At 40.8% G+C, this 8,282-nt stretch overlaps 2 pseudogenes; one reads left to right on the top strand and one right to left on the bottom strand.

The window, feature by feature from the left end:
• Positions 1-2,246: 2,246 nt before the first annotated feature.
• Positions 2,247-2,365, top strand: LOC118604823 (annotated as a pseudogene).
• Positions 2,366-2,619: 254 nt separating this feature from the next.
• On the bottom strand, positions 2,620-3,414 carry LOC107498057 (annotated as a pseudogene).
• Positions 3,415-8,282: the final 4,868 nt, after the last annotated feature.

Raw genomic sequence — 8,282 nt, forward strand, 5'->3', positions numbered from 1 at the left:
AATACATGACTCCATTATTTATCAACACCCTTAGACCTGTATGCTACAGAAAGTGAATTCTATTGTTTGGAAATTTAGCAAATCAACTAGGATATTGGGAAGAGGTGGAATGCAAACCCTGAGTAATGAATCATATAACCACATGGAAAGGGATTGGAAAGAATGAACTTATCTAGGTAACTTTGAAAAATAGTGTTTTGACTTTAAGACTAAAGACATAAAGAACTGCACAAACACCATATATACTCTTAACTGGTAAATTTGTTTCTTATATATGGATGTAGATGAATGTTTCTGAAACCACTATGTGTTTACTAGGGTTAAATAAACAAGTAGAAATATTGTAGATACTGTTAAGCCATGTCAGAGAAAAAAATTACAAATAATGAAAAGGGAAAGGCTATAATAAACCTTGTGTTAACCTTGGAGGGACCCCAAATATTAAAATAAACTCATGCTTGTGTTTAATATATATGCAGATAGATAATTCAGAAATACAGATATGTGTTTACACATGAGTTAGTATACATACATATATATATATTTTCTAGCTCTAATTTCTATGAGGGACGAGAAGCAATAATACCCCATTAACAAGGAGAACAACTAATGCCCAGATCTTGGTTTTTAAATATTATTCTCTAATTAAAACAAACAAACAAACAAAAAAACAAAGCAAAACAACAACGATAAAAAAAAACTATGCGAAGTGGTCGATTCCAGAGCCTGGGCAAAGAAAATACAAAATGAGCATAGAACATCTTGTTTTACCTGAACATAAAAAAGTACTTTTTTTTTAAGTTAATGCAGAACACTTCTTTATTATAGCAACATATAAAATAAATATAACTTTAAATGTTCATAACCATACCAACTACTCATCAGCATTATGACTGACGCTATTCAGTTCACTCATATTTGGGGAATAGCTCATATAATTCTTGAAATTTACTAATCTTCATAAAAACATGGGATCGAAATGCATGTATATGTTTTTGTTAGGAGTATATGGATTTTTACTCTCCTAACTATATTCATAATCTCAGCATTTTTATACATCCTCGGAGTTAAACAAACTCAAGGATTTTTATTACTGAAAGAACCAGCACAGTTATATTTACTAATGGCGACAACCTTAAGAGTTAATGCAGACCGGTCAAGATGGCAGGCGTGTAAGGCCTTTTTGTGCTGGAGATGCAAAAACATGGTACGGCCCTTGTCCATAGGAGAAGGTACCCAGCATCTGATGGGATAGAAGAGCATGCACACGATACCCAGGCAAGGGGTAATCACTTCCATATAAAGAGCCACAGACACCAGAAGGAGTGTACTAATCAGGAAAATCAGGGAAGACTTCTCGCCAGAGGTGACATTTGTGGAATGAATAGGATTGCAATGGGTGGAAGGTTTGAAAAGGTAAGCAAAAGAACTGAAGTATATCTGAACTAACTAATACATAAATAGATGAAAAATTTTTAATAAAAAGAACCAAAATGTGAAGAGGCATGAAAAACCCAAGTATATCAACCTTAAGATTCATAAAGAGGGTTGGTTAGTGGGAGGCAGGGCTAGAATGTCAGGTTATTCTGGGTATTAAATGCTAGGCTAAAAGAAAATAAATTTAGGAGATTAATATGTTTTTACTAAAAATGAAAAAGTAAAGCTCCACCAGGCAGAGGCTGGGGCCAACTTTGTGAGCTCTGGTTTTGTGGCATCCTCATCAGGGTGCCCAAGACTGATGAGTCCCATGAAGCTTGTAGGAGCTTGAAGCCAGAGCAGGATCAATACAGAACAGCCTTCCAGTGTCTGGGCTTGTATTGTCAAAACAAGAAGGTCAGGATGACCAGGCTGGAGGGTAAACATCAAACTTCACCTGGGAGGAAAGGAAGCTGGGGGGAAACAGCTGGAGAGAAAATCTTTCAGGGTGGAATAGGCTACCTCTGAAAAGGAGTGACTGAGACCATAAAGGGAAACCAGCAAGTTGTGTTTACAAGATTGAAACTGATGAAGAGAAATGGGTGGCTAGAGAGGTGGGAGCTTTAGAAAGCTCTTTTAGAGGCTGCAGGATACAAAATAGTCCCTCATAGGGAATATAGTCAATAATATTGTAAAGCACCAGGTGGGTACCAGACTCATTGGAGGGATGACTTCACAGTTTGTGTAGATGTCTAATAACTACCCTGTACACCTGAAATCGACATAAAACAATATTAAATGTTAACTTTAATTGAAAAAATAGAAATTTTGTCTATGGCCATGTCACCCTGAACAAGCCTGATTTCGTCTGATCTTAGAAGCTAAGTAGGGTTGGGTCTGGTTAGTACTTGGATAGGAGACCACCTAGGAAGACCAGGTGCTGTAGTTGTAAAAAATAAAAAATAAGGGATTATAAGCTGACAAGGTCCTTGCAATCTGTGAGCTCGACCAAGGGTTACCTTGCCTAAAAAAAATAAAATTTTAAATTTAAGGAGTTAATGAATAACTGATAGGTCACCAACAGATTTTTGACCTAGTTCCTTCTTTATTTAGAGCAAAAGGAACTTTCACCTGAGCATCCAATTCAACCCATAATGACTGATAGCATCCTTCAAACAACTACTTTAAAAACGCTCTAAAAGGTTATTTCCATTTTAATAGTTGGTGAGGATTATACTCTTCAATATGAAAGTTTTCAGCCTTGAAGTCATTGATTGTCTCAACTTTTCGAAAGCTTTTGACCTTTGGGAAAGGCCTTGGTTTCACTGAAGCTGCATTTTCAGTGGTTCAGTGTCATTCAGATAAATGTGCGCATCTTCTAAAGTATGTACAAAGTCATTTGGCGTCTGGCCCATGATGTGTGTGATCATGTAGAGAGCAGGGAATAGCTGGCGATGTTGAAGGGCCCCCCCAGGCCCAGATCTGCTGGCCTCTGGTTCACGCCTAGAACTGGCAAAGGGTATGGCACCGAAGTAGGGCGGAGAAAAGATCTTTCGGTTTCCAAGCGCTCAGGATGATTCTTTTGTCATCACGGTTGGTTTCGAACATGTCAATCACCTTTGGCAGTGGGTCTACTCCTTGACCTGAATAACCTTAATCCATATCTTTGTATTCTGCCCCAAAATGCCTCCACCGAAAGCCATAAACTAAGCCTAAGTCCCCTTCTTTTCTGCAGGAGAATTCTAGGCTGTCCAGAAAGTCATAGGACTCATTGGCATCCCAGAATCTCACTTCTTTGGATGACAGTTCTTTAGCATTTGTGTATCCCTCGATAAACCACAGTAACTCCTCCAAAACACCCTTCCAGAATACACGTTTAGTTGTCAGCAGAGGAAATTCATCTCTCAGGCTGTAGCACGCCTGCGTGCGGAACACCGACAGGGTCGCGGTGTCCGTGTGGTTATCCTTTCCAAAGCCGCAACTGAGGATATCCTCCATCTATCTGCCCTAGGTACTGTAGTTCCCAGTGGAGGGCGGTGGGGGCGGGGCGGGGGCGGGGTAGACCAGGCGCCTGGCTCCCGCGAGGCGGGAGACCGCAGCTGCAGGCGGGGTATCTAGGAACCCGAGGAGGCGGACATGGAGCGGGCCACAGCTGCAGTGACCAGGACAACAGTGGGAGGGCAGCGGGCCCCCTTCGAAGCACCTCTTTTTCCTCTCCTCCGCGCCTTAGGCGACTCCGCCTGTTCTGTAAAAACAGGGTGGAAGATATGGAAAAGGCACTGGAGCCAACCTTAAAGAGCTCCCAATGACCAAAGTTTGAGCAACAAAATAAATAGTGACAGTATTGGGTCATAACTCACAGAGCACAACAAATATCTGAATAAATAAACAGGGGAGAAGTTATGACATTTTCCTACAGAATAGTTCCAATTAAGAAATATGGAAGGAACAAGGGACACCAGTACAATCCCATAGTAGTAACTGCTGCAGGCAAGATGCACCAACAGATGCCAAATTTAGTGGGTGAAAGTTTAAGAAAAAATAGATTGTATAGTCTCAAAATATCTCCCCCTAAATACTTAGTAATTTCAAAGGGAAAAATAGTAACTACACAGAGGAGAATCCTGTTAGACACCACCTTAGCAGAGGGAGAAGAGTAGTAACATCACCAGTAATTAGTCATGTTGTTGTCATGAGCTCCAGGGTACTATGGACTGAGGAGACGCCTCATCTCTGTGGTATCCTTCCCAATAATTCAACGCCAATATCATTGTAAGAAATCAAATTAATTATAAGAAATCAGACAAACCAAGGTTGTGGGACATTCTATATGATGTCTATCTGACCAGTACTCTTCAAAAGCGTCAACATCTTGAAAATCAAAGAAAAAGGAATAGTCCCAAATTGGAGGGGACTAAGGAGGCCTGAAGAGTAAATGCCACCACATGAGATCCTAGATTGGATCCTGGAACAGAGAAATAATGTTAATGAAAGCACATGTGAAACCCGAATTAATTCTGTAGTTTACTTAATAGGATTATAACAATGTTCATTTCTTAGTTTCTATAGTTTTATGAATTATATAATTTCTTGGTTTCTATTAATATAATTGTTCTATGTAAATGTTGACATAAGGAATATATGGAAACTATACTATTTTTGTAAGTCTTCTGTAAATCTAAAATTATCTCAAAATAAAAAGTTTTAGGTTTTAAAACAAAACAAAGTAGAAAAGTTCTCAAAGACCTGTACCGGAAAAAAAAGTGAATTTTGCTATATGCAAATTATACCTTTTTACTTAAAATATCTTCTGCTTACTATAGTCTCTTAAAATATATTCATTGGTTATATAAAATATAGAAGTACTTTAAAAATACATCTAAATAATATTCTGCTTGAAAATATGTAACACATTCAAAAAAAAGTAGTAAGTGAAATATTCAATTAAATTTGGTAAACTGAATAGTCATTAAATTGACTTTCAGGGAATCGGCTACCAGAAAGGAACATGGTCCAGAGTCTCCTGTGATTCCTGAGTCCTCTTCAAGTTAAGAGGATACTGGAAAAGAGAGAGCCCCACAAATAGCAGGATACTTCTACCTCTGAATAAAAACAAAAACCAGCTATAATTTTGTGAATAATGTTGAATAAGGCAAGGATAGGTGTTAAAGAAGGAAGGAATATGAGCATTCTCATTCCAGACGTGACAGGACCTTTGGAGGTGAACTGATTTCATCTAGTTACTGAAGAAAGCTCAGCAGGTAAGGGCCCTTGCAGTAGGAGCAAGGAGGTAAATCTGAACATTGGAGATGAGCCATGAAAAGGATTTGGGGGATGGGAGAAAGAAGAGGGGCTGTCTTAAGGCAGAGAGATTGGATGTTTATGTAGCTCATCTGTGCCATTCCTTTATTAAGCACCAAGGTGCTCTGTGCCCCCTGATATCTAGCCCTCCTCTTTCCATGTACTCTTTCCCCAAGCAGGCCTGGCATGTGCCCACTTGCAGAAAAGGAAGTTCAAGCCCCTGGCTGAGCACTGAGAGCTCATATGGAGAACGCTCTTCATTTAGAGCTCTGCATTAGAAAGTGATGCCACCCACGATGACAACTTTGATCTTCTGTTACTGCTCAACTCTGGATTCTGGACCAGAGCCAATATCCCTTCTTACACCTGTGACAGGTCTCTTCTACCCTGCCACTCCTCTGTATCAGGCCTCTTTCTTTGACTGACAGAGAGCCAAGGAGCAGGGTGCTCCTCCATGCAGGAAGACTCGAGAGTCCTGCATTCCCTGGCAGCAGCACATGTAAACCCCACGACCACTGTGGGGAAGATAGCAAAAGTAGAGAGAAGGTAGGAGGGAAAGGATCCTGGCTTCCAGCCCATGTGGATCCTCTTGAGACGAAAAGATGAAAGTGGTTTGCTACATCTCTTTTCCTGCTGCTGCTGTCTCTAACCAGGTGTTCGGAACTGGGTGAGTGAATTGATTTTGGAGAGAAGGATGCAAAGGTTTCCCAGGGCCTGGAGAGATGAGGGTCAGGAGATCTAGAGAAGGAATCCCCTGGGACATGGCAGGATATGCCTTGAGTGAACTCTAGGTGAGTGAACCTGGGGAAGCTCTGGACCCTGCTATCTGCTTCCAATTCCCTGTCACAGGGAAGCAGGGTTCCCAGGTCCTGTTCCTTATCTTTCTCACACCCTCTTTTAGCAAATGCTCTGCCTTTTTTTTTTTTTAATTAAATATATTGGGAGGACATTGGTTAATAACATTATGTGAGTTTCAAGTGTACAATTCTATAATACATCATTTATATATTGAATTATGTGCTTGCCACCCAAAGTCTCCTTCCATCACCACATATTGACACTTTAAGTTTCTGCATTTCAAATCTCCTTGACAGATGAAAGATTTGAGTCCTATTAGAAGAATTTGGGAACTCAGCAGCAGGTGCAGGGTGGTGGGGGGAGATTGTTTTGGTCAGACCTGAAACTCCAAAAGATATGCCACATGGGCTGCGTTTATTCATAAGAATAAATACCCCCATCCTGATAGCCTTGCAGGTGGAGGTGGTGGGAAGTAGAGAGGATTCATCTCTTCTTTCTTCTTGTGCCCAATTCAGTGCTGCTGTCACCCCAACCAGATCATACCCACAGCCCATGACTCCTCCTACTCCGATCACCCAGAATCTTCCCTGCCTCCAATCTTGCCACATCAGCCCAGATCTGATCCATGAACTGGCTCATCTAAATCATATACCAAGCCATGACCTGAATTTAATCTAATATGAATCACAGCTCCTGCCTCATTTGTTTACCAGAGCTCCAAACATAACTGAATGAGAGGAGACACGTGCAAACACGGAGTCAGAATATCCAAATTGCTGCAATACCAACAAAGGGGCAAGTAAGATAAGAGAAGGAGCCAGGGTTACTATTCCACAAAAAGACAAACCTGCAAAGGACAGAACCAAAGACTGGGTGGGCAAACCTTCTAAGGATGTAGTCCATGTTGCAGTGCAAGGGGCTTCATGTAGAATATTAAATCCAATATTAAATCAGAATTTATTCTAAAATACCAAATAACTCAAATAAATCTAACCACATTACATGGGGAGACGTGTCATTTGAATGGGAAGGATAGTTAAGGAAAAGCAGATGATGGCAGGCCATCAATGATCCACATTAACACTAAAGACCCAGTAACCAGCCCTAAAGACTCAGAGACAAAAGAAAACTATACCACCGATGACCCAAGGACCACCAAGAAAGGTGATACTATAGACCTAGGGACCACCGAGGTCCACACCACTGCAGACCCAGGGATGACCCAAAAACGACACCACTGAAGACCTGAGGAGAACAGAAGATTATACCACTAAATATCTAGACACTCGTTCTAAGGGAAAAGATTCAGTAACTGCAGTAAAGCCTACTGAGCTCCTGACACCCATCAGAATCATCCTCATCTTCCTGTGGCACTCTTTGTTGGACTTGGGCTTCATTGTAGTGAGTATTTGGCCCAGGAATGTGAAGAATATTATGGGATTGAGGGCATCTGAGGAGGATGAGGTGGGCATGGGGAGTTGAGGCATGAAAAGTTCCCAGGCGAGGAAACCTACATAGAGCTTTGCAAAGACATAGAAAGAGACTGAGTTGGAGAGAAAGGAAAGGAACAAGTAGCATAAAAAATGAAGACAGAATGAGGCAGAGAGAAGGTGTACGAGACAGAGGAAGGAGGGAAAGATGGAAAAGAAAGAGATTATGGAGAGAGATAAAGCAGACAGAGGAACATAAAAACACAAGTATAATAAGACATGGTGAGAGCTAGAGCATGGCATAAACCATTAGGTAAAGATAGGTTAAAAATTGGAATTTTTCATAATAAGACAAGGAATCAGGTAGTAAGAGGAGAGGAGGAAATGGAAACATTTTGGATGGTCCATTCATTGTCAGAGAAGATATTATTTTGTATTAATTATGAATCATTCTAGAATTCTGCAAAAGATTTTCCAAAACCAAGGTTGGGTAGGTTTTTAAGAGCATGGCTGCTTATACTGGAGAGATAATTGGTAATAGCTCTTAAAGGGTAGCTCTGGGTATTTTTCTGTCTCTGAGGGGCCCCATTACAAGAGCAGATAAAAAAAAAACTTTGTGTGAGCCCTGTGGCTTCCTCTTGCTGATTTTTGATCTAAAATCCAAGCCTTCAACTTCTGGCTTCTGCTTGATGGGGAAGGGCTGGTCCTTTCTGGCCATCCTGACCTAGAGATTAAATGTATGTTGAAATCTTAGCAAGTGGCAGCTTACATGATTAGCAGCCTCATTAATTCTTGTCAGTTGATGCCACTGTGTACTGAATTCTGCCCCATGAGGCA

The sequence above is a fragment of the Rousettus aegyptiacus genome, unplaced genomic scaffold, assembly GCF_014176215.1.
Source record: "Rousettus aegyptiacus isolate mRouAeg1 unplaced genomic scaffold, mRouAeg1.p scaffold_m13_p_1, whole genome shotgun sequence".
Taxonomy (NCBI): domain Eukaryota; kingdom Metazoa; phylum Chordata; class Mammalia; order Chiroptera; family Pteropodidae; genus Rousettus; species Rousettus aegyptiacus.